At 38.0% G+C, this 27337-nt stretch overlaps 1 long non-coding RNA gene across 2 annotated transcripts; it reads right to left on the bottom strand.

The window, feature by feature from the left end:
* Positions 1-1591: 1591 nt before the first annotated feature.
* Positions 1592-27082, bottom strand: LOC132013026 (uncharacterized). 2 transcript variants are annotated; one of them, XR_009402848.1, is made up of 3 exons: positions 26958-27082; positions 25186-25333; positions 1592-1670 (listed from the first exon to the last, which is right to left on the bottom strand). It is a non-coding gene; the product is annotated as an uncharacterized LOC132013026 (long non-coding RNA). The 2 variants fall into 2 exon arrangements; XR_009402847.1 differs by lacking the exon at positions 1592-1670 and having other exon boundaries at positions 25026-25333.
* Positions 27083-27337: the final 255 nt, after the last annotated feature.

Here is a 27337-nt window from a genome sequence, read left to right as displayed (position 1 = left end):
TTTTAATTCTGTGTATACATAAAAAAAAATTCTATGAAAAGCTTACGAAACCAGTTACCAGCCACCTAAACTCTTTTTGTGTGTCCTCGGAAAAAATCCCCAGATGTCACAATTGTCACACCTACTTGTTAAATTGGAGAAATTCTTGAACCACAATAAGCAGATGCTAGAACAGATGGAAAGTTTCTTTTTGGGCTGAGAAAAAGAAATTTCCAATTAAGAAATGCCTGGACACTATTTTGTCTCCCTTCTAGTTGAGTGAACTATGAGATTTCCTTATGTCACAGCTTAGAATTCAAACAAAAAATCTTTTTCTTTTAATATTCTTTGTTTTTTCATGTATCTATAAGCATTAGCTTGAAATCTGCTTACTTTCATGTCCTCCTTATAAAATTGCTATAGTGCTTTCCAAGAAAAAAAAGGAAAATTAATAAAATATTTTCATGTAATGTTTATATTTAACACTCTATCCTTATGCAGTTCCAGTCGAGTTTGCCTCATACATTTTCTACTCACAACTTTATACAGTATCTATTATGTGCCTAATACTTGTTTCATTCAGTATATATCAGTATATTATCTCCAACCTACCCCAAAAGAAGCATTACAAAATGCAAAATAGATTCTTTGCACAGATATGGAAGCAGATGTCTGCTTTCCTACCAACTACCATCCCAGCCCTCAAATGCAATCTCCAACTAACAGTTACCTTCCCTAATACCTTTCTGGAGGAAAGATGAGTTGGTTCATTCTTGAACCCTCCCATCCACCTGGTAGCTGCTTCTCTGACAGGTCCTTCAGCCTCGCCTGATGCTTCTTGTGAGCCAGTTTAATAAGTGATAAAGCACCTTTTTCCTACTTGCTTTCCAACTTTGAGAGAGCATTTTAAAGAACAACTAATACATTTCTTCCATCATGTAAGAAAAGATTTGAGTGCCCAATTATTGACATTTGTTTGCAAGGTATAGTAAAAATGTCCCTTAAGAAATCCTGTGTCGGGACGCCTGGGTGGCTCAGTTGGTTAAGCGGCTGCCTTTGGCTCAGGTCATGATCCCAGGGTCGTGGGATCCAGTCCTGCATCAGGCTCCTTGCTCGGCAGGGAGCCTGCTTCTCCCTCTGCCTCTGCCTGCCTCTCTGTCTGCCTGTGCTCACTCTCTCTGACAGATAAATAAATAAATAATCTAAAAGGAAAAAAAAAAAAAAGAAAAAAAAAGAAAATCCTGTGTCATCCCTATCCTTAATGAGGACATGAGGTACATGAAGAAAGACAGAGTAGGGAGAGGCAGTAGTAAGGGGGTACCACAGTATAAACGAACCTTCCGCAATGCGAGGACAGCATGAAAGCAAAGAGGCTGTGAGAGAGTGGAGAGTTATGCCAATGATAGTCTTTCTCTGGAATTCCAGTTGCATCTGGGCACATTAATTTTGGATAAACAAAGTTCCACTGATTTCCTTAGAGTCCTTAGTTTCGAGTTTCTATAAAAATAGGCCTTAATGGATTTTGAAGAGTTAGGACTACTTCACTGATGAAATAGAAATAATGATTCCTCATTTTTGTTTCAGCCTTACTTGCACAGGCCTTCGAACCTCTGAAAAGTATTTATAAACATTTATAAAGACGTTCCTCATATCCTGGAGTAAGTGTGGTGTTCTGCCTCCTGCTACGAAAGCTGGTAAACAAAAACAGAGAAATGAAATTAATTTTTAGATAAGAGAAACCTAAAGATACACAGGCAGGCATTCTAATCTAGAATTCTACTTCCTTTTTACAAAACTTCTTAAAATAGTAGGATTCACCAATTTAAAAAAAAAAAAGACACGTCTAAAATTCAAAATCGAGGGTCACATGTAAATATCGACATGTAATTTTCCTCTAACAATTTAAACAATAAATTGCTAAGACTCTATAAGATTGACTAAATTAAGATTTAGTACCAAAAGAAAAGATTAAAAAAGAAAAGTTTTACCTCATTACAGAATTAGGCTTTACATATTTATCATTTCTTCCCTTTAAATTGTTTAATTTTATATATAACTTATGGGTTTTTAGCTATTTGTCAATAATGCCCTTGTTTCCTCAAATAAAAGATGTAATGATCTCATGAATTCTTTCTAAAGTTTTATAGTAAAAGTTTTATAGTAAAATATGTTGTTCATTGCTTTTCTTCAGAAAACAAGTATGAAAGCTAAATACCTCCATTATAAGCCAACAAAAAAGGATCATTTTTAAAACTTGCACCCAATGCTGCATTTGGGGCCTCTTTTTGCAAATGTGTGATTACATTTTCATGTTTAATAGCAGTAGAAGCAATAACAATTTCTTCTCCAAATTACTTCGTATCCCCACAACCAAGTGGATGTTAGGGTGTAAAACGAAAGTTTACTGAGGTTTGAGAAGACTGTCCTACTTCATATTGAAAGGCCTGCCTCTCCATTTTGTCTGGCAGACAAAGAACTCCTGGCTTTTTAGTAGATACAATGAGAGACAAGTAAAGACTGGTGAGTCATTGTTCAAGTCGGCAGCCCAGCTGAGGAATTGGCCACTGACAGCTGGACTGATGGAATATTATGATTCGTCAAAGAAAGCCTGTAAGAACCATATGGAGTGACAAACCAATACTTTTAATGTGCCCATCAGAAACTCCCACAGCTGATGGTGTTCACACAGCTGTAGGTTATTAGGAAGGAGCCTTAAATGAAGGAGGGAGCCCTCTTTAGGGTCATTCACTATCATAATAATGTTAACTAAAACCTGCTGGTGGTGGAGCAACTTCATAGAGAGGAACAATATATCACTTTTTGACATCTGACAAAAGCTATAGGGAGTTCTATCTTTTGTGTGTCTTGAGAAATTAATTTTATGTCTGAGTTTTACAATGATCTCCAAGAACTAATAAATGTGGCTTTTTGCCTGACTTGCATAGCTCTTAAAATTTCAAAACATGCCTTTATTAAATACATAAAATTCCATTTGAACTACATGTAAAAAAAAAAAAAAGCATAAAAAAAATGCTGAGAGTCTCTAAATAATCTCTTCAATACCTCAAGTGAATAATCAAATAAATTTATAATACATAACCACCATGAAAGTTTTAGAATTCTATCCTGAATAGCCACGACGCCATTTGAAAGGAAGATACAGGGATAGGTGTACTTCTCTGCAGATTATTTCTTTAACATTATAGATTTTATTACTTACTAGTAAAACTCAACCAGTATGTAACAAGTAGCTTCAGGACAAACCCTACATATAGCTGTCATTCTACAACAGAGAAGCCAGGATCTTTTTCGCATTTGAATTTCAAGTATGCCAGTGTTCAGAAAAATATTACAATAAAATAAAGATCACATAGGCTAAGAACAATTGATGACTCTATTGTTCCCTTAACAAACGCTTAGTAAGAACCTTTATGTGTAAGAGCCTAAGACCTCCGAAAGGAGTAACTGTGGCTCAAATGAAGAGCTTGCATTTCTGGACGTGGCTAAGAGGAAGGAAGTCCATCGTGAGGCCAAACGTCCTGGCTTCTGCATCAAGCCAAGGGAATGCCAAAGAATCACTCATGTAAGATAATGAGTAAGATAATATGTAAGATAATGAGATTTTTCTCATACGTGTAGTTGCTCTACTCAACAAGGTTAAGACTGTTGAGTCAATAAAGCATTTAATCAAAAAACACAACTAAGAAACCTATTAAATAAAAGAAAAACAGAAAGTTTGCAAGTTGTCCTTTTCAATGATAATGCTTTTCTACAAGTGAGTAGCACGTGAACTAGGACCAATCCTAACAGGAAGTGTTACTCTGAGGCAATACCATCCTCTCTCTTTACTGCACACAGTTGTCATCCTTCATCCACAGACCACCACACGTGGCATTCATGCGGACAAGGAGCTGGGAGTTAGGGGCAGGTTTAGCTGCTCACGGTCTGCTGAGCAAATGTCTAGGAAACACATTTGGGGCTGCTGGCAGCAAAGTGACTCCCAACCCCAGAACCCTGCACTGATTCCCCTCTTATACTTGAGATTTAAGCTTTTACATTTCCAAATTTCTGACTTGTTTTGTATCTTCTTATGATGTGGTCAGTCAGGGAGAGCCACAGAGGAGAGACTCAGGAAGACAAAGTTGATTATACTCTCACATCCTAGAGACCAGAGGCACCCACAAGGGTGGTCAGGAAGCAGAAGACACGAGTGCGGGCACACCTTGTGCCTCAGCCTTTATTGGGGTTTCTGTGGAAAAAGCAAGCCAGGGCAGGTAAACGGTTTAGAATTGGCTAATTTGAATAGTTTTAGCAGGCATAGGACTATAGGGGTGGTTTTCCAGCTGCTCAGTACCTGGCCTTGGGACGATGAGCCAGATAGAGGATGTCTGGCTCAGGACTGGGTTTGGTTGGTTTGCATATCAAAGGCCTGCCCTCACTGGGCATAGGGCTAGCTCTGAAGAATGGGGGGGGGGGGGGGGGGGGGGGGTGACAGTCTCTCCCTGGCCAGAAGGATTTTTGTTAAGATATCAAAACATGATAAAATACAGGAGATTAAAAATATACACATAAAAATACAACACAGTGCTTTCTTCAAATAAGAAAGAGAAAGCTTACATTAATTTATCTTGACACAAAAATAATAAATGATGGCCATTTATGCATCCAGCCTTTCAGGGTACTTTAAGAAGACTGACATTGATTTCTTCCCCACCTGCATTTTTTTAAGCAGCGACTTTTATGATCATAAGTCAGCAAAAAAGCCAACTAAAGACTCGGAAGTCCCATGGTCTTAGCTTCACTTGCCCTCTCACTTTTGAGCTGTATTTCAGAAACCCCGATTTTCTTTCCTTCCTCTACACTATGTGAAGACTTGGATACGTGGTATTTGTTTCTACCTAAAAGAGAACACCAATTCTTCTGACACATACAGGTTTAGCACAAAGGCTTCTCTGGTGGAGACTTGGACTTTTCTGGAGAAGACAAAGCAAGGAATTTCTGAGGTCCACTTTGGCGAGGCTCCAGGTTTTGGGGTTTGTTCAGAATTGACCTTCATACCTAAATGCGTGAAAGACTGCTCTAGGTTGCAGACGAAGGGACTCAATGAAAACTGTTGCGTGTTAAAGGCTGAGAAGACCCACAGGAAATCGATTATGTCCACTATCTCCAAATGATAAAATCCTGGGAAGATTTGCTCTCCATCCTCTATATGCAGCAAAAATAAGAAGTCTGACAATACCAAGTACTAGAGAATAAGACTATGTTTCAGTTTTATGAAAATAGTTTATAAAGTTGTAGACCTCATAGATTCAAACATTTGTATACCCACTGGCCAGCAAGTGCTTTCCAAGGTACATATGCAAGGTAAATATTTGCATGTGTGGACCGACTGATCCACATGAAAGAGCTCTTACACCACAGTTCTCAAAAGCAAAAGCTTTGAAAATTCCAAATGTCCACTCACAGGAAAATGGATCAATTCTGGTATATGGTTGTGTGGTGTATGTTTGTATGAAAACAAAATTTAAAGATGAATGAATTACAGATACAAGAAGGATGAATCTTAGTAAACATGCACATTGAAAAGAAACAAATTCAAACAAAACCAAACAATGTATTGTACAGATATATGCATATATTTTTGCTTATGTATATATAATAAAACTATTTTTACAAGGGCACCTGGGTGGCTTAGTGGGTTAAGCCTCTGCCTTCGGCTCAAGTCGTCATCTCAGGGTCCTGGATCGAGCCCTGCACTGGGCTCTCTGCTTGCCCCCCACCCCCGCCTGCCTCTCTGCTTATTTGTGATCTGTCAAATAAATATATAAAATCTTTAAAAAAAAAAAAAAGGGATCATAAGTAAATATGGGATATTGTTTATCTCTGAGGCAAGTGAAGGGGGTCAGAGAAGTGTACATATAAACTTAAGAGAAACATAATATTCTGGTTCTTGGGTTAGCTTATAGACTCATGGGCATCTTTATATTATTAAAACAAATACAAGAAGGTCTTGCTTATTTGAACAATGACAGTATATCCCAGACCATGCATAATGATTAACTCAATTCCAAGCATCTGGGGTCCAAAAAAGATGGTGACTGACTTTAAAAGATTAGTGGTAAGTAGGCTTTCTGCTTTTACAGACTTTCCTTGTTGTATTTTGTGTCATACTGAGGATCTTATGAGAGTCACCCCACATGTCATTACTTTGTCTTTTTGTAATAAATGTCAAAAGATAGAGTTTTATGGAATAGAAAAACATTTGCTTTCACATTTTACAAAATCTACTGTGGTGATCGCTGCTTGGCAGGCAGCGGAGAGTAGAGCTGATGCCTTCAAAGATTCACCAACTGTTTGGGCAACTTAATGAGACAGCAGAAAAGCAAACAGATTTATTTAAAAAAAAAAAAACTAGAGAAGCCTATTTGCTTTTCTTCTCTTCTTGCCAATCACCTTGATTTGGCATATTTTTGTGTCTGCGCATGCCCTAAGCTCTGTGTTCCTAGTGATAAGTACAGATCAAGTAGTGGTGAATCAAGTCCATCATCCAATTTTTAAAATATGAATCTGCCTTTCCCTTTTTTCTCCCAAGGTTTTATTTAAACTCCAATTAGTTAACATATGGTATAATATTGGTTTCTGGTGCAGAATTTGGTGACTTATCACTTCCGTACACCACCTGCTGCTCAACACAAGAGTCCTCCTTCATACTCAGCTAAGGCAGCATCAGAGAGAAAAGTATATGGCACAAAATGTTTTTAAAAATATTCAAGAAGAAAAAAAATAAAAATATTCAAGAAGAAAGCTTCTGAAACTTATTCATCTTCTAATTATTACTATCTACATTTGGCACAAAATGTTACAACTAAAGCACACCTTTAGATTGGCACTTGGTAATTTAAAGTTTAAAATTCGCTATTGTGATCAACCGAATTTCTGGCACCTGAACAAGAATACATAATCTAGAGATGCAGTGAAATTCGATAAAATGTCAATTTTATTGAACTTCACTACAGGCAGATCAATATATGGAATATAAGGACATGAAACCCTGAACTGAGCCAACCTAACAAAAACCATTCCTAAGTATCTAATTATTCACTCTACATAGAATGATCTTGACTGATTACAGAAATTAAAAGGCAGCACTTTCCTCCTCTCAGGACTTCTAAGGCTATGACAACAGACTTGGCATTTGATCAAAATCTCCAAATTGGTGATGTTGAGGAGTTCAGCTGAGGAGCATATGTGCATCTGTTTCCTCACATGGTTGCTCCTGCTCTTCGCCAGACAGTTTTCTAGTTCAAGAGGTCCTGGGAGTGGGGTACAATGAGTAAGAAAGGGGCAAAGACCTGTCATTCCTTCCTTCATGCAATAAATATTTATTTCTATGTCTTCTACGTGTCACGAACCACACTGGACACTGGAAAGCAATGCCCAGCAAGGATGGCAAGGCCCTCAGCCTGGTGCAGCTTCCAGTCCTCTGGGGGCTGCTGACCAGTGAAGAGAAATGTAGATGGTGGAGAGCTAAGGGCGATGACAGAAGCAGCAATAATGCTTGCAGCAATATGAATGTTAAGAATCCACAAACACTAGGGTGCCTGGCGGGGGTGGGGTGGGGTGCTCAGTTGGCTACACATCTAACTCTTGCTTTCGGCTCAGTTCATGATCTCCTGGGTTGTAGGACTGAGCCCTGTGTTGGGGTCCACACTCAATGGGGAGTTTGCTTGAGGATTCTCACCCTCTGTCCCCAACTTGTTCTTTTTCTCTGCCAAATGAATAAATAAATCTTTTTATTTTTAAATCCATAATCAATCTGAAATTGAAGTGTTCTGTGTAAGAGTAAACCAATGCCTGCACATGAGGATCACCTAGGATTTTTTTTTTTTTTTTTTTTTTTTTGAGAGAGAGCATGAGAGAGCACATACATGAGGGTAAGGGAGGGAGAGAGAATCCCAAGCAGGGTCCATGTTGAGCACCTAGTGGATGCCCCCTGCCCCCCACTCACCATGTGGGGCTTGGGGGTGGTGTAGCAACCCTGAGATCACGACCTGAGCTGAAATTAAGAATCAGAAGTTTAACCCGCTAAATCACTATAGTGTCCCACCTAGGATCTTTTTAAGATTGCAAAGTCAGGGCTGCGCTCCAGACAATTTAAATGATGACCTCTGGGGATGGAACATAGGCATTGGCAGTTTTTTAAGTTCTCCAGGTATCACTAATGTGTAGACAAGTTTGGGAATCACCAATCTAGAAAAAGGAAGATAAACAAAGACAAAGGGGAAATGATCTCTGCATAAATGACCTGGTATCATTTTCAGGTTACAAACTCAGACGTATTAAGAGAAAAAAAAAAAAAAAAAAAGGCTTTGTTTCTCTATAAATGACCGCAGTTTTCTTTTTTTTTTTTTTTTTAAGATTTATTTATTTATTTGGCAGAGAGAGAGAGAGAGGGAGAGACAGAGAGAGAGGGAACACACGTAGGGGGAGTGAGAGGGGGAAAAGCAGGGCTCCTGCCAAGCAGGGACCCCAATGTGGGCCTCGATCCCAGGACCGTAGGGTCATGACCTGAGCCTAAGGAAGACGATCAAGGATTGAGCCACCCAGGCGCCCCATAAATTCCCTTTTATGGGAATTTGGAGATGGAGTTGGAAATTGAAGATGGAGCCCCCAGTTGCACAAGGTGGCTGAAGTTTCTCTCACTTCTTCCCTTTGTTCTCTCTTCACTGGAGCTGGAGAATTATCAAGTACCAAAGCAGGAGAGAAGGGTTAGTAGTGATGAGCTTCCATCTCATCTCCACCTCATCTCTATCCACATTGGTTCCACTGAGTCCGCTCAACACGTGGCTTCTCCATGTCAGTTTCTGAGACCCTCAGGCAGCTGCCCTGTCCCACCCACAGAGGCCCTTAGGCTCCTGGCCACACCACAGACATTCTGCTCTGGCCCTCTTTACAATGATGTTCAAGAGGCAGGGTAAGCCTTTAAAAATAATGCAGAAAGGAATTAGAGAATGAAGAGCACTGCTTAATAATATAGCAGAATACATCTTGGAACTTTTTCTTCTCCTTAGTCCCCACTAAGTATGCCAAGAAATTTGTACGTTTGTTAAAATGTGCCTCACTTGTACTGTATCATGTTATCTTCAACCCTCTCCTTCTTTCCTGAACTATTTTATAAGCCACTTGTCCATTTTGTCAGAGTTTATTTTTCTTAATTAAAAATATAATCCATAAACCTACTTAATTGAATGCACAAAATTCCAATACTGTGTGATATACTGAAGGCTACCAAGCTAGGAGGAAGGCCCTATCTCCCCCACTTAGAGAATTCTCTTAGGAAACCTCCTGAATCACATGTGACTCAGAATTGGCCAATAAGGCAACAGTGTCCATTCTTTCTTAAGAGTAAATTTTTCTAAATACAAGTTAACCCCATTTAAAGATGAATACTGACCAGTATCTCTCTTACAATATTTCTTTAGTTTTCATATCAATCTTTATTTTGCAAACTCATCTCAGGATTGTGTTTCCAGCATCAGAGATAATAAAACATTTAAGGGAGAGCCTGTATTTGTGGTTGGTGAAACTGTTCTTGATTTATGATTCTATGCTATATTTCTTAAATCTCTCAGAAAACCAAATACCTCAGAATACACGTATTTAGCTCCTATTGTATCTCTAGATCACGTTTCATTAAAAGATGCGACAATCTACTTGAATATACCAGAATCGTTTTTGTTAGGTGAGGAAATATTTAACATAAAACAGCAGTTCAGCAAGTATGCTTAACACTGGTAAAAGGTATTTACAGATATGGAGAAATATTAGAAGGAAACAAGAAATCAAATTAATGATTATGCATAAGGAAGCTGAAAAATGGGCATTTTTCTCTTAGATTTCCTTAAATCTTTCAGTGATTATTCTAACACTTCCTATTTTTAATAGTTTCTTGATGTTTATTATGCTAGATATAAAGTACAAATATGCTTACTACAATATAGTTTAGGACCTGTCCTTGGTTTGAGTTTCTTAGAGTATAACCAAAAACCCCCAACCAATTTAGTCAATAGCACAAGAATTATGACACTCCTAATAAGGATCAGGAGTAAAGAAGTCTGCTTTCTACACAGGCTTTTCTATGTCTGAAAGGTAAGGGTCTACTATAGTTGGTTTATTTTTAAATTGCAGTAAGGTGGTAAGGAATGCCAAAGCATTTATCATTCATCAATAAAAACTGTGCTCAGGCCGAGTGCTTTTAAATATGCATGACTAAGTTCCCAGTGGTTGTTTATTTGCTTTGTGGCAGCCTGCCTGATTGCCTATCTGATCAGTAAAAGCAGTTCAGAACTCAACACTGGAAGGACAGGGAAAGTTCAGTTCAGAACACTAATTCTGAAGATGGGATTTCTACTGTCCGGTACCTGAAAGAGGAATTAAAAGAGTTCTAGCTGAGAACAAGAATGAGCAAATCCATTGTCTTTTTATTGAGAAAGGAATCGGAGCATCATCCTGGCCAGGACCCACTATCCACCTACCAGATGACCTTCTTGTACGGTGAGGTTTCTCCTCCTTAAAGTAGGCAGATTCCAGGTCACCTTTGGTGCCACAAAAGTCAGTATTTGCAGACATTGTGGACATGGGTACCTGGGCACTGGAAGGAGGGAGAGGCCTGAAGGGACCCACTTTCTTTTGATAAGAAGCAGATGGACTGAAAGTTCTAAATTGAAACAGAAATATCCAAATACAGACATTCTTTCCCCCATCTCTTGGTAAATTATTGAGCTTCAGCTATATTTAGGTGCTCTTTGCAAAGATTGTGGGGTTCTAGAGACAGACTTACCTCACGGGTCTTAGAGTCAAGTCGAAGCAGCTAATGTGCAAGGCAGAGTTAAGGAATGGGCCACAGAAGAAAGGAGTCAAGGTTTGTAAGAAAGTAAGTGCCTGGCTGAGAGGAGGAGGTGGTAGTTTTAGGGGATATAGAATTTGAGGTGGGCTTCCATGATAGGTAAGATTTCAATAGACTGGATGTTAAGAAGACTTTCCTGGGTATAAGAGCTACAAGGACAAAGGCAAAGAGGCAGACCATGGAGGTTATGACAAGAAAAAAGGTAGGGTACTGAACATAAAGTCTACATAGGGGGAAAATTATACTACAGACAGCTCATTCAGACTATGAATTGAATTTAGCTACCTGATGACTTGTCTGGCCTGGTCAGTATTCAGTTTTCTTTTTTATCCAAAGAGAGAGAGAGATTTTTATTTGAATAAGCTATTAGTATTTAAATAATAGGAGGTTGTACATAAAACTCTAAATGTTTAGCTTCTCTTGAAAAAATCTAAGGTTCTGGCATCTACGGTAGGCTTTCATTCCCACTTATCAGTGGAGATGAGAGGTGGACCTCTTGAACAGGGCAGAAACTGTCATTGGCCACAGTTCCTATCACTTCCTATTGTTTCTGCAAACGTCAGATACTGTTTATTATTATGACTAGGCTGCCCTCTTGTTTGTAGTGAAGACAAAACTTTTTCTTAAACCTTGCCTCACATATGTCTGATGCCTATAGGTATTTGGGCTATTTTTACCTCCACCATAAAAGAAAACATTGAACATCAGCTGGAAGCACTTTTTCTTCATTTGGTAGCCGATGGCAAAGCTTTGAAATTTTTTGAGGATTAAGTGGATGAATGGCCTGTGTCTTAAGAAGCTTATTCTATAAAAGGAAAATAAAATTAATTGCAGAGGGAAAATCGAGGTGGAAAAAAATAATGAGAGACCAATTCATCAACCAAGTAAGAGGTAAAGAGGGTTGGAGTTTGGTGGGAAGAGTGGCAATGGGGGAAAAACACATGTCAGAAATATTGCAAAGATATTAGCAAGCTACTGATTGAATTGGAGGAGGAGATGAAGAAAGATCAAGCAACTGAAAAGAGACTGCAAAAAGAGGATAGTGATAGGAATATTGCCAAAAAACAACTAGATATGCAGTGATAACTAAGGCAACCTTTTGGTACTTCTGGATTCAGCATAGCCTTACAATTACTGGGTGAAGAATTAGGGACCAAAATTCTCAGGGAAATAACACACCTGCTCTTAACTTCCAGGTGGCCTCTTTTATTGTTGTTGTTGTTACTCTGTTTCCATGTATATGACTTGTACACTTATCTCCAGTGGTGTCTACCTACTTCATGTTACGTCACTCAATAGAGAGGATGGGTGACAGAGGAGATGATGGATTGTGTGTAGTACTGCCAGAAATTAAAAGGATTTTGTCAAAAGAATTTACCCTAGGTTAATTAGAGATGCAATACACAATTAAATAGTAAATTTAACCTTCGTATTTCTAACCTCCCAAAAAAGTCAGTAATACTCAGACAAAGGAGAAAGTTGGTTACTGAGTAGGCCCAGCTAAGTATCATCATTTTATCTCAACACGATTCTCTTGATATGTGAACAAACAAACCATTTCCAACTTCTCTTCTCCAAGATATTTAACCCTAGAGCTGGAAATAGAACCAAAGAAGCCAGTGAAAGTAGGCTCTAGTGAAAGGTGGTCTACAAGTTTGGAGTGGTCAACTCAGCAGTGACTTTGTTTCTTGGATTAATATGAACATTTCAACAGAAGCAAGTTAAAGCAACTGAAGAGCAGTCTTCACCTATACTTTAGTCAGAGTACAAATTAGTCACTTAGCAAGAGAAGAAACTTTGTTAAAAGTTGAAGAGACTGTTAAAATGTGGTAAGTTGCATAAACTTAATTGCATAAGTTGTTAATTTAGGAAATCAGGAGATGTCCGTGTCGAGGGCGTACAGTAATTGTTGGTTAGGGGTATGTCTTTTTATAGGGCTGTAAGAGAGAAATACTCTCTAGATCATTAGGCAGGGAAACAGGAATTTAAGTTTTAGTATACCATGGGGCTACCTACTTCTGCAGCTCATCAATATTAAGCCTTGGCAATTACATCACTGAATCAGCCCAGTTCTCAATTCACTTAAGGTAAGAAAAGGAGGTGAAGGGGTTTAACTAAATGACCTCTAGTTTTGAGAACTTTCCAGGTCTGACAATTTACGACACCCTCTGGCAGTGGATTCTCCAATATATATTGTGTTATTCTTCCATTTTTCTTTTTAACACATCTCTAAATTGTATGTTTGGGATGAGTAAGCTTTTTTCATTTGCTTCACAGAAAACCTTGATTTTTGCTAATTGCCCCCAGTATGAGTTTCCAGAATGACTGATTAAAATGAGCCACTGGATAAAAGCAATTTTCCAAGCCTTCTCAATAGGTTAGGCTGAGATCACTTCCTAGAAACAAGATACATTTTTGAGGAATTTCTAACTGGCCAAGAGAATTAGAGAAAGACCCCTCTTTTAGCTACTCCCTGCATGCAGTCCAAGTAGACCCTTAAGCTCCTACTAGCTCCTCACCAAAGGCCAGCATCTACTTGGACTTGGGTGGGTTCATCAAATTCCCTTATTCAAGCAAGAGGCAGTCGTGCAAAGTTTCTCCAAAATACCACTGAAAAGTGCCTCAAATTAGGATATATTATCTGTTTTAATGGCTCAGTTACAGTTCTTGACCAAACCTTGTTAGAGAGAGGGCAGCCTGGTCTCTAGGCTCCTCACACATTATCTGGAATCAGCTGGGACAGGTCTACATAAAATAAGATCATCAGAACTGTGTTTCCTCAAAAGATACATCGATTGTTCTTCTCTGCCTGAATTCTTTTCATCTTCATATACTGAAAAGTGATTTGTAGTAAGAAAAAAAAAAAGCATTTCTCAACATCTTTATAATAATTTTTAGAACTTAAAAGTTGAATAATTTATTTTTAAATATTTGACCTAAATCAAAGTTTGACTGATTTTCGAATATACACTCACAGGGAAAAACTTTGTTCCATTGTGGCTTTCACTACAAAAGTGTTTCCAGTCTGCAAAACTCCAAACTGAAAGCATTCAACATCAGACTCAGAAATCTGGCCGAATCTAACACTAAAACAGAAATAGGTTCAAAACATTTCATCAGCTTAAGTTGGGCAAGGACCCCTGCGAGATCACAACACGTGCCATATTGATATTCAGAATATCAAGAATTTATAAGACAGAGTCCTATTATTTCTGACAACTTTGTGGTATGTACATTTCACAAGTTCTAACGTTTGCTCCTTGAATAAAATGCTCACAGTGAAAATGGATAATCAGAGTTATTCTCAGCCTCTTTGCCTGCATCACACAGTACTTGGAATTTTTAGTGTCTGAAAATACTGATGCTCTTAAATACTCCCTTCAAAATCAGAGCCTTCTCATTTTAATACTAATCAAACTAAACCATTTGGAAGAACCCTGACTTCTCTTGCTTCCATAGCTTATTATATTCATTACCTTACTTCAATCAGGTTCTGGATGACTTGTTTCTATTCTAGGTAGAGTCTGTGTAAGAATAGTTTAATCATACTAATAAGGATTGGCCTGATTCTCCCATCCCAATGCTCATGTAACTTCCATAGATTCAAAATCCCTTTCAGAGTGCCTTCATCTTGAAAATTCATGTGCTGTCCATATGGGAATATCTGTACACCTTTAAGATGATTGGAGTTTTTTTGCTATTATTATCTTCTCAAAACAAATAGAACAAACAGTGCATGTCATGCCCATCTTTTTCAGACAAGAAATCTCCATAAAGTACTTAATGGGCCAAGTGGAAAATGTTCTAACAATAGTCTTCTCTGGTTTTTCAATTTATTACAGGTGGATAATCTCTGAAAAACCCAAGACGGTGAACAGATTGAATCACTTTTAACAATTTGAGTCTTGAATAGATTCCAAGTGCTTAGAGTCAAGCTGTTTTTCCTTTAACTAATACCTCAAATAAAGATTAAATAATTTTTCTTTGAAAATTGGCCCAAAGTACCGGAAAATTGTATGTTTTGGAAAACCACACTGATTATAAATGAGCTTTTGGGCATTATAATTACTCTGATATTTTAATTGGTGTTGTCATAAATTTGGGGGCAAGAGAGTAACCTTTCCAATTCTTCTTTGGTATGCTGAACTTCTCTAAGAGACACAACTACAAATTCAGTACCAACCAACGTTTTAGACTGGACTTGCCATCAACTGAAAACAAAGGTCAGGAAAGCAAAGGTATGCATAAGTCTTAAAAAGATGGCATATAGGGCGCCTGGGTGGCTCAGTGGGTTAAGCCGCTGCCTTCGGCTCAGGTCATGATCTCAGGGTCCTGGGATCGAGCCCCGCATCGGGCTCTCTGCTCATCGGGGAGCCTGCTTCCTCCTCTCTCTCTGCCTGCCTCTCTGCCTACTTGTGATCTCTGTCAAATAAATGAATAAAATCTTTAAAAAAAAAAAAAAGATGGCATATAGTTATATGCATTATTATAATGCATATAACAAAATCAATCAAAATATAAATCTTGAACAACTAGTGTGCAATCTCTAATCAAGATTTAATTTCAGCAAACCTGAAAACCATCTCTTTTATAAATATGTATATTTAGATGTCTTCAAATTTTGCTTTGGATTTCCATTGTTAGTGAGGACAGCCAAAACTACCTCTTCCTTCCTTGACTTAAATATGGCAAACACTAAGGAGAAAGAAAGATTACTGATTCTGGACATAAATCAAACAGAATTAGCAATAATGCCCAGTAGATTTATCTTAGCGTATGAAGAAAATGTACTTTTTATAGTCATCCTATGTCAAGAAAAAGCCTTCAATCAAGTCATCTCATTCCACCCTATGCACAGGAAACAGTTATCATCATCATCACAAGGGTCAATGAACAGTGTAGAAACCACATTCTGAGGTTAAATGAGTACAGATCTTGCCATCTCTTTCAGGCTGACAAATTCTGGCCAAACTTATACTGATTCTGGAAGAATACAAGCCATCAAGAAGGCAGACTAAAGATAATCTAGCCTAGCAGTTGCTTTGGAATTTGAACATTAGAAAAAATAAAATAAAATTTGGCACCTGTGTTGTACAAAATGCACAGCTACATAAGAAAATCTCATCTTTTTGTAAAAACTTCTGTTTCCCCAGTTGCACGGCTTGAAAGTGAATCTGCATACCAGAAGGTTGTTCAGGATTATGAAACTTAATGCATTTTACCACAAGCAAATATAAACATTTTCCAGGAAAGCACAAGGCAAGAGACATGAAAGACCATATGTTTTCAATGCTCTCCATGTCAAAACAATAGTAGTCTCCAGAAAATAACTGCTAGTCATATTGAATTATTTTACCAGATATCCTCCGAAAGTTACTTGGAAGAAAGTACAGGGCACTCCATGTACCATGTAATGGATAAAAATAGATTTCCCCAAACCAAACATATTACATTCTTGAATTATTTTATTGGCCATAAGACTTTAAAAGGTTCTGGAGTTTTATTGCTCATGGGTTAGTGGCAAAGGTAAAAATGAGATAAGAGAAAACAGAGACTTAATTCTCTGGAAAATGGTTCTCAGCGAGCTGTGTAAACTCCTTTTCAATAAACTACTATTCTTAAGACACAAAAACAAACAGGGCATTTTCCTGTCCCAGAGGCTATGATGATTTTTTTCTCTGGCTGAGTCTACAACCTTTAACAGGTGCCTGCTGCTCTTGCCATGCTCCATCTTGAAGTTAAACACACATATGGAGAACAAGAACAAGTCAGCCTGGGAGAGAAGGGCTGAGGTAAAAGTTCTATAAGGGCTTCCTGTCCTAACATCCCCCCAGGCTACCTTTTAACCCATATCAAAGTACTGCCCCAGTGACTGGATGGAAGGGCACCACACAAAATGTGTTTAGCTGATCATCCCGCCTCACATGGCTCTAGAAACGGCTTCTTGCATTGCAAACCATTTTCCCAATAATGATATCAAAAACTTGTGGAATGAGTTCTCAAAACAAAATCTCTATTATCAAAGGAGCAAGCCACACTCTAGAAATAGCCACCCATACTGAAGATAGGGAAAGAGGAGGGAAAGCAAAATGGAAGGATTCCATTCCTCACTCGTGGATTAATTGTCCCTTCCAGCATTTCCTTACTAATCTTTTTATATTTTGAAGACACACAGTTTACTTCCTAAGTGTTCTACTTAGTGAAGGCCTACTATGTACCAGACCCTTTGTGAGGTGCCCACTGTATCTTACCTCACCCAATCTTTTCAGCAACCTCTTACACACCCTGACACACAGAACAGACTAAATAATCTGTGGGGCCTGGCACAAAATGAAAATGTGGGGTCCATGGTTCAAAAAGTAGGTATAAAATGTCATCATAGACACTAAAAGAGAAAAGACTTTACTTTCCATTCATGGCTGATCTCTCTCGGGTTTTGTTTTTAATTTTTTCCCTATTTTTTCCTGCCTCCCTCCCTCCCCTTTACTCCCTCCTTACTTTCTTCCCTCTCTCCCTCCCCCCTTCCTTGCTTCCTTCCTTCCTTCCTTCCTTCCCTCCCTCCCTTCTGTCCTTCTTCATCCTTCTTTTTTGCTTACTTGCTATTCAATGTTAGCTCCTCCGGGCTGAGGAAACATCTGGCTAGAGCCAGGGCCTCACCCACCACAGGGAGCATGCACACACCTACATGTGGACAGCTCATCAGCTGCCAGGTATACCTTCTACCAGCCACCCAACACAGACATGGTGCCTCGGTTGCAGACAGGAGTACTGAACCTGGGACGTTCACTCTTACAAGCTCAGCACCCCAGCCCAAAAGAGATGGGTTGTACTAGCTACTTGGATAGGGAGTGGATAATAGGCTCACCCCCCTGTATGCAATGCACTAAGCCCAGCTCTTCTCACCAATGGAATGGTCAAGAGCCTCTCCTCACCTGTCCCTAGAACCCTGCAGAAGGAAGAGGACCTGGGAGGCCAGTCAGAGTCCAGGGGGGAAAGGAACTAGCAGCTAAGATCCACCTTGGGGTGGCAGGGAGTCAGCTGGGAGACCCCAGTCCTTCTCCATTATCATAGCCAACTTCACTTATAAATCACAAAATCAAGATAAAATAACTAAGAATTTTAGAATGGTGACAATAGAACCTGAAATCAAGTGGGAGACCCTGCTGAACGTGGAGCTCTGTACGACTTCACTGGTCACGTGCCCATGAAACCAGCCCTGCTGACCACCAGCCATCTCCTCACTCTAAGAACCCCACCCACCTGATTGAAGGCATGGGGTTTCTTAGACAAAATATAGCAGATATCTACCCATCAGGGGAAGAAAGGAATCATTTTTTATCTCTTCTTTCCTTTTTATTCCTTCCTTCCTTCCTTTTTTTTTTTTTTTAAACAAACAAATAGACTAATAGTGAGAGAGCTTAAGTGACACCCAACAACGACACTCCACGCGGTCTGCATGTGGTGGACCGGGGTCTAAAACCAGCATCCGGGGCCTTTTCACTATGTGGTGCTGCCATGTAGCTAAGAGGGGAAATGCATGATGAACATTTCCCTGTAAACATCTTGATATCTGAAATGTTACAACCCTACTTAGACTATTGACTTTTAGGGAAAAAAATAACCAAACATCCTGACACTTTGAGCAGATGTTTGTGAAATATCCTCCTTTGTGTGTTATGGTTTTAATATGAATGCAACATGTATTACAAAAGCAAGAGCATCCTTGAAGCTGGCCATCGTTAATTTGTTAATGACTCACATATGGTATAATTTATAAGTGATATTATCTCACTGATTTATACTTTAGAAAGAAGACATATCTAATTCTAATCTTATTCTTGTGACATTTTCAAAATGCATTGAAATTTAATCCTTTAATGGTATTAAAATGCACATACATGTCATTATATAAGCTAATGCATTTTAGATAACTTTTTATTCTTTGAACTAATTAATATCAATCAAAACATCAAGAAGTATTATAGAAAATTTGGAATATAAGGAAAAGAAAACAGGTTGTCCATAACAGATCACCCATAACCTTTCTAGTCTCTCACACAACCACAGTTTCAATTGTGGTATATTTTCCTCCTAATATTGTGATATAAGCCACAATACGCAATCATACCACAGTGGCTTTGTTTACATAAAAGGAAAATCTAAAACCAAAAATAAAAAAAGGCCCAGCTCTCCTCTCCTGTGGTATGAACAACACATGATTTTATTATTTTACCTAAAGACAGAGACATGGACTCGATCCTTTTTAAAGATTCTATATTAGAACTGAAATTATAACTTCTTAATTTGAAAAATACCAAAGAGGAAAAAAAGTAAAAATCTCCCAAAGTTCACCTATGTAGTAAAATTTTCTCCCTATTCTACCCATCCAGCTCTATGCCCTAGAATTAATGACTCTTAAAGTTTGGTGTACATCTTGCCCCAAATTTTCCAAATTTGGATACACGTATATAGATGTACATGAATATACACCTAAATGGTTACAAAATCTGTATCATACTACAATCTGGTCATAACTTTATTTGTATATTCAACAGGTTATAACCTAACCTGGTAACGGGGAGCCTAGGTGGCTCAGTGGGTTAAAGCCTTTGTCTTCAGCTCAGATTATGATCCCAGGGTCCTGGGATCAAGCCCTGCATCCGGCTCTTTGTTCAGCGGAGAGCCCTGCTTCCCTGTCTCTTGCTCTCTGCCTTGTGATCTCTGTCAAATAAATAAATAAAATCTTTAAAAAAAAATAACCTGGTACTAAAATGTTAAATCACAGTTTTGACCTTATGCTTATTAATGTCTATCTAAATAAGTAAAGCCTAAAGGGCTAAGATATTTTCAAGTCAGAAAATAACATTTTCACACTGACCTATCCAGAGTTTTTTTTAACATGAAGACTTTTATTAACTCATCAACTACAGGGATTCCTTCCTAGGCAAAAGTAACTTGCCTACCTGCTAACTTGATTAGACCTTCACTTGTGTTTCCAGTAGAACTTACTACAGACTCTCTGTGTTACAGTCAAATACATAAATCAAATCTTCTCAACTAAAGTGCAAGGTACTGCAGGAAAAGAAAAACTAGTATGAATTGTTTTTCCTGTAGTTATTAGAATAATGTCTTATACAAAATATGCCTGCAGTTAATGTTTGTTACTCAAACAAATGCATGAATACCCGATCTGATTTCCTTCAAGTTGTTTCACTAACTGTAGTATTGGTTTTATACGGATCAGTCTAGGCTCTCACGTAGTCTTTCTCAGTAACTAATATTTGACATGACAAATCAAGTTCAGTACATGAGCACTGATGTACAGTACAGACCCATGTAACCACCAAACTTGAAGCCTTATTCTCTATCCTAATCATCAGCAGGGAACTTTCATTAGGCACTGTAGCCTTTTTTTTTTTTTTTTAAGATTTATTTATTTATTTATTTCAGAGAGAGAATGGAAGAGACTGGGGCAAGGGTTGGAGGTGGTAATGGTAAGGGCAGAAGGCGAGGAGAGAGAAACTTTAGCAGACTCCCCTATTCAGTGTAGAGACCCATGCGGGGTTCGATCTTACAAGCCTGAGATCAGGACCTAAGCCAAAAACCAAGAGTCCGAGGCTCAACCTACTGCGCCACCTACACATCCCCCAACTATAGTATTTTAAAATATCCTCTTACCTTGGATCTTTTGTAACCTCGTTGAGTAGATCAAGATAGTAATAAGCTTCTAAAAACTTGACCCTTTTTAGTCTCTAGGAAACTAACAAATCTTTTGGTAAAAAGAAAAATTTTAAAGATTTATTTTTTTATTTATTTGACAGACAGAGATCACAAGTAGGCAGAGAGGCAGGCAGAAAGAGGAGGAAGCAGGCTCCCCTCTGAGCAAAGAGCCTGATGCAGGGCTCAATCACAGGGTCCTGGGATCATGACCTGAGCTGAAGGCAGAGGCTTTAACCCACTAAGCCACCCAGGTGCCCCGGTAAAATTTTGAATTTACAGTTCTACCAAATCTTTTGGTAAAACTTTGAATTTACAATTCTAAAGACATACATATATGCATGTCTTTGTGTTCATTTTAGGTTCTCTATTCTTACACAACTTTGACCTTGAAAAGATTATTTTCCCTTGTCTGCATTCCTATTTCTTTCAGATTTTGCTTATGCAGATTTTCAAACATACACAAGACAGAAGAGTATAATCAACTCATCCCCAAATTTTAACAATAATTTGGCAGATGTTGACAATCTGAAAAGTGACGTAATTTGTTCCCAGAGGATCACACAACAGCTCTAGTCAAAATTCTTTTCAAATGCTAGACAAGGCTCTCTACAAAAGTAAACAGAATGAGAGTCACCTCAAAACAAATGATCCTCAGGAAGTGAAAACCGGAACCACATGTGCACCCTGAACTATAGCTTTCAGGGCATGACAGTCTTTCTACTCAGGCATCTTGTTTGCAAAACAAAACATGAGAATACAGAGTGAGGAGCAGAAAAAGCTGCATGTGATGAAGGCTCAGGGGCACCCAGAACTGCCCCGCACCCTCCAGAACACACAGCTTACAAGGTTCAGTCTTTGCCATTGAGGAAGTCACACATTGATTTGTAAGAAATGATAAACTATCCAATTACCAAAAGAAATGGAAGCATTCATTTAATTACAATGCTGTCGAATCATTTATGTATAACCTATGCGTTCTATTTTTTTCAATCCAGGTAATACTTTTCTTTCTTTTCAAATTATTAAGTGACATATTAGTGCTAAATACAGAGTTCAGTAGAAAATCCCAACTTTCCTACCTTTAACTATCAACAAAACCACATAAAGCTAAAGAAAATTTCATGGAGTACATATGTTACCAATAATCCCACCATTTCTGTTATGGCCCAGGAGTGATCTTAGTAAGCTAATATGTGAAAGAACACATAACTCCTTTCTAGTTGACTTATCTACAGTGAAGTGTTACAGAAACTGCCTCACGTTATCCTTTAGTACCATAATTCACTCTGACTTGTGCACATGAGCAGGTTGGCCCACTGTTGGAGAAAAGGGAGGAATAGAAAAAAGAAGTGGAATCATGAAACTTATCCCGACTTCTCATCCACATTATGAGGTGTGACCTGAAGACCAAGAGCACAGGCATTTCCTGAAAGCCTTTAGAAATGCAGAATTGAAGAAGGCCCACTGAATTCTGCTAAAGCAGAATCTGCATTTCAGTAAGATCCCCAGCTGATTGATATGCCCTTAAAGTTTGAGAAGCAATGTCTTAAACTTTCTTTTATCTCTAGGCTGTGATTATGACATCACAACACAATTAACAAATGTGTTATTTTGCCATATATCTGATAACATGGTCTTGCTTGATTGGACAATCAGGTTTCACTTACCTTTTTTGAATGATCTATAAGCTCATGGATACATTTGATTTAGTAATATTTTGTACATAAATCTTGGGATTAAAGACTAGCCCTTTTCCTGTGCCCTTTTGAAGTTAATACATAGTGTTAAGACCTTTGATTTCTAGAAATCACAACTCTCAGTTCCAAAAGAAAATTATTTCACATGTAACAATCAACAGATTCATCCACACTGCTCTGTCTCAGGAAGTGAAGAGTAAATATCAAAACCAAATGTTAGATTGAATAAACAGAAATATTGCCCTAAGCATAATCTAAACCAAGACATTATAAAAACATACACACACATAATTTCATGGCATCTTTCTTTTTTTTTTTTTTAAAGATTTTTATTTATTTATTTGAGAGAGAATGAGTGAGAGGGAGCAGAAGAGAGGAGAAGGTCAGAGGAAGAAGCAAACTCCCCAAGGAGCTGGGAGCCTGATGTGGGACTCGATCCTGGAAGTCCAGAATCATGACCTGAGTCGAAGGCATTTGCTCAACCAACTGTGCCACCCAGGCGCCCTTAAGGCATCTTTCATACCCATTCTTATAGATACGACATGAATTTAATCTTTAAAAGCTTTTGTTTTCTCAGTATCTGCAAATTACTTTTAACTGGAGAAATATGAGAAGGCAAAAGTACTTCCCATTTTATTATACTGGGCCTTTTGGTAAACTCTGGCTTTTAAAATTATTGAAAATATTAATGAAATATTATTTTACTTCAATATTCCTACATATCTTTTGTTTTAAGAAACAATTTTAATACAAATACACAATTTAGCTTTGTTCTTATATTTAGGTTAAAATACAGTGCCACAAATATCTTTATGAATACACAGAATATTTTACAAATCTTTCCCAATTTGCCACTTTTATTAAAACACACACACACACACACACACACACCTGATCTCAGCAAACTAATAGTTCCTTTTGAAAACTTCAATTTGGAGTGGAAATGAGATTAAGTAGCAGACCAGAGGAAAGCCTGGATGGGTAGTAGTGGACAAAGGGCAGATCTAAATATTGGGCATGTGGTCAACTTTATGAGGGAAAGTGGGGAAAATAAAGGGAGACAACCATCCCTCCTTTTCCTTCTCTCCTCCCCTATTCCTCCTCTACTATCCCCCATACTCTTTCCTTCACAGATCAAAGGACTCCCCTTACTGCCTAGGAAAGGCCAGAAAACACCTTCTTTACACTGTTCCCAGTAATGAGCTACTGGCAGATTATTAGGGACTATCCTTAAAGACAGAAATATCCAGTGGTCTCCGTTTTAAATTAATCATACCCACGTTCTCTACCAAGAACACAAAATCACAAATATGGTCTTTGTAGTTAAGAACCTCTCTGATATTAGAATACAAATCTATGTAATATGTTTGGTTAAGAAGTATAAGAACAATCTGGCATGGACCTGCCTAAACTTAAACTGTTTGAGAAAGGAAGATGCTGGAACAAGGCAGATCTAGGACAAAGAAATGAAACTAATTTCATCATGGTTCCAGAGAACAAGGGCAGAAGTCTAAGTGAGACTCCAAGAAGGGCACGAGAGGCCCATGTTAGCATCCATAAGCAGTGGGACTAAAACCATAGTAGAAAGCAAGCAAGAGTTACAAGCAGGCCAGTCCTTGAGGACAGCCAGGTGGTAGCATTCTTCTAAAATATTTTTCTTATTTTGGTAAGTGATTCTATTTTGGGAATTGGAGCATAGATATATGACCCTCTGATAATAGTTTCTCCCAAGAAGCATTTGGCACCTTTCCTCCTTTTGCTCTTCTTATGCCAAAATGCTCTCAAATTTTAGTTTAAATTCTCTTCTCCAATCCGAGATCATCTTGACAGCCCCGCATGCTGCAATGAGATGTTTCCTCCTCTTGACGGAACCACGTGTTTTTCATCACAAAGAATGGTATCAAAAAGTTTATGTTCTTCAACATTATCTGCGAAGTCAGTGTTTCACTTCCCTTATTCATCTTTTTACTCCAAACTCCTGACTTTCAAAAGCAGGAAGACATTTTTTTTTTTTCAATTCTGTCTGTAAACCCAAACTGTTCCGTTTCTGTTTAAACTAAAATTTACAAAAAATACATTCTACATATTTTTCTCAGTAGTATCATTTTCTTCTTGGTGTATTAGCAGAAGCATGTAGAAGTTGGTGAGTTGTAAGAATCTTAACATATCTTGTGATTTGCCATGGAGACAACAATTTTTTTCCCTAAAGTAATGTCAAAGACTGCTGTCATTTTGTAGAATGTGGGAAGGTTCTGCTTCATGAAAATGTCAGAGTTCATATTTTATGACAAGACCCTCAGCTGACTCCAGAAGTGGTTTCTACTTCAACTTTTTCTCTTTGACATAACATGTGCATTCACTTGCCAAGATTTTAACCTTAATATTTGTTTTCCTTCACCTCCTCAAACTATTACTTATTTTGTTTTTGGGTTTTTTGGTGTCTTAGCATTTTATCTAGGAGCTCATCATCCCCTTAAATGAATTAGAGCAAACCCAATTCACTCCTCAAGATGTTTTTGAACATTTTGTTGTGTTTTCCTCAATCACATAATGCTAACATTTTTATATACTTTATCATATCATATATTTTAAGCTTTCCATATATCATAAAGCTTCCCACCTCTCCCCAAAGATTATATTCTCTTCAGAGAATACAACCAACACCTCTACGGAGCCTAACACATTGGTGACATCAAATTGAGAGCCAACAGGTGTTCACTGAATTAGAAAACAACCAAGAACTATTTATTTTGTGGCCATAATTCTTTTAGCTCCAAAGAGGTTAAACACTCCAAACACTACTGCAAATTCCTAGGTAATAAGGGCTCCTTTTGAAATCTAACTGTCTACCTCCTGAGTCCAGAAGTTGTTAAAAATTAGCACCTGGGTGGCTCAGTCGGTTGAGCGTCCAACTCTTGGTTTGGCTCAGGTCATGATATCATGGGTTGTGGGACTGAGCCCAGCAACTGGGCTCTTCACTCAGCCGGGAGTCTGTCTGGAAGATTCTCTCCCACTGCCCCATCCTTTCTCTCTAGAAAAAAAAGAAAAGAAAAGAAACAAAGAAAGAAATTAGCACTGATGTGCACCATCCACTGAGCCCAAACTCCTTCAATAACCACAACAGCACCCTGACATGCTTACCAGTAATGAAACAAAATATTTCATTCACCTCTTCCTGACATTACCTATAGCTCTTATTGCTTCCTGCTTTGAGGAAGTCAGAGTTTCAGGAATGTTATTTTTTTTTTTTAAAGATTTTATTTATTTATTTGACAGACAGAGATCACAAGTAGGCAGAGAGGCAGAGAGAGAGAGGAGGAAGCAGGCTCCCTGCTGAGCAGAGAGCCAGATGCGGGACTCAATCCCGGGACCCCGAGATCATGACCTGAGCCGAAGGCAGCGGCCTAACCCACTGAGTCACCCAGACGCCCCCAGGAATGTTATTTTAATCTTTGTTTGACTATTTCACCATCCCTTAATTCCTCTTGTTAGAAATTTTCTATTTCTAACTTAATATTAGATTCCAAAGAATAAGTAAACTTACTTTACTTATTCAAAATTATAAATCCCTGTGTAATATTTGATAACTGCACCTTGGTTTTCAAATCTTTAAAAGTCTTTTCATACATAACAATGGGAGAAAAAGATTAACAGATCCTTAAATGGGGACAGAGAAATAAAGTGTAAACTGTTGCAGTTAGAACTGAAAATCAAACTCCAAGTCTACCATAATAAAATAAATGCTAAATATCAGCAAAATACTATTCATTGAAAGCTACTTGTTATTCCATAAATCTTTACAAAAATTATCCATCTTTGAACTTTAGGACCTAACATGGTGTCTAGTTTATAATATGTGAGTTTAACTAAATTATACACAGTATTGAATCAGGTACTAAGGAGAGTTATGACAGAAATTAAGGAGATTTATTTATTAAGAAATTTGCACTTTAACAAAGCTGCAATATGTAACAAATGTAACATGAGTATTGGAGCATTTATGAATAACACCGGATACAAAATTAGTTTCTTTACTGGAAAATGTCTTAGAACATTTAATACACTCAAATGCACTGAAAAATGTGGACAGAATGAGCAGAACTACCCAAATTTAGTTGACCACAAATTTCTTTCCCTATTCCTCCAAAGGAATACTTTTTAAAAATCTTTCAAGAAAACAGTTCTCCATAAAAAAAAAAAAAAAAAAAAACCTTTCAGAAAGTGATGAACCAATATAATGGCAGTGATTAAAACAAAACATAATTAAGCAAGAAAAGATTCACATACAGAAGTACTGAATTGAGTTTCGACATGTTTGGAGAAGATGGAAGGCAAGACTGTCATGGGTTCTTTAACTCTCACACAGTAGAGGTACAAAGAGTGGAATAGAGGTTAGCTTGACCATTGTGGTATCAGTAAACCAAAGCTAGCAAGAAAGGAGTGTTTAGGTAGAACTTACTAGAGGAGGTGAGGAATAGTAGAATCTCTAAAACAGAGGTTCAACAAAGATTGTGCTTATGGATATATTTATATTGATGTGATTATGGGTACATGTTCAAACTATAAAAACATGAAAATAAATGCAGTTTGTTACTTACCCTAAGTCATATTAATCTAGTACTGTGTCTTGCTACTTCAAAAGTGATTTCCCTTACCTGTTTGAGAAACTAAAGTCATCTTCCACACTGAGGGCCCATTTGGACAAGTTGAAATGCATTAGAGCTTTTGTATTTTTTCACCAGAAGCAGGAAATATGAAGTATGTGGGAGCTGGGGATTGTAAGAACCTAGGGAAAATCAGAGAAAAAAATGATAAATAATATAGTGCCTTGGTGTCATGCTGCTAGACAGTCTTAAGGATAGGTCTTGAAACGCATATGGATGAAAAATTACATTCAGAGATAACGCTGGTATTTTCCAGTAAAACTCTGAGATTATAGGCTCTGGCATCTAAATAAAAATTTGAAATTAATATGAAAAAAGAAGCCACTCCATCACTGGTCTAAATGAGAGTGGCCACATCTGGTGAAGCCTGC

This window comes from Mustela nigripes, chromosome 3 (assembly GCF_022355385.1).
Source record: "Mustela nigripes isolate SB6536 chromosome 3, MUSNIG.SB6536, whole genome shotgun sequence".
Classification (NCBI taxonomy): Eukaryota; Metazoa; Chordata; class Mammalia; order Carnivora; family Mustelidae; genus Mustela; species Mustela nigripes.
This window is presented reverse-complemented; position numbering and strand designations above follow the sequence as displayed.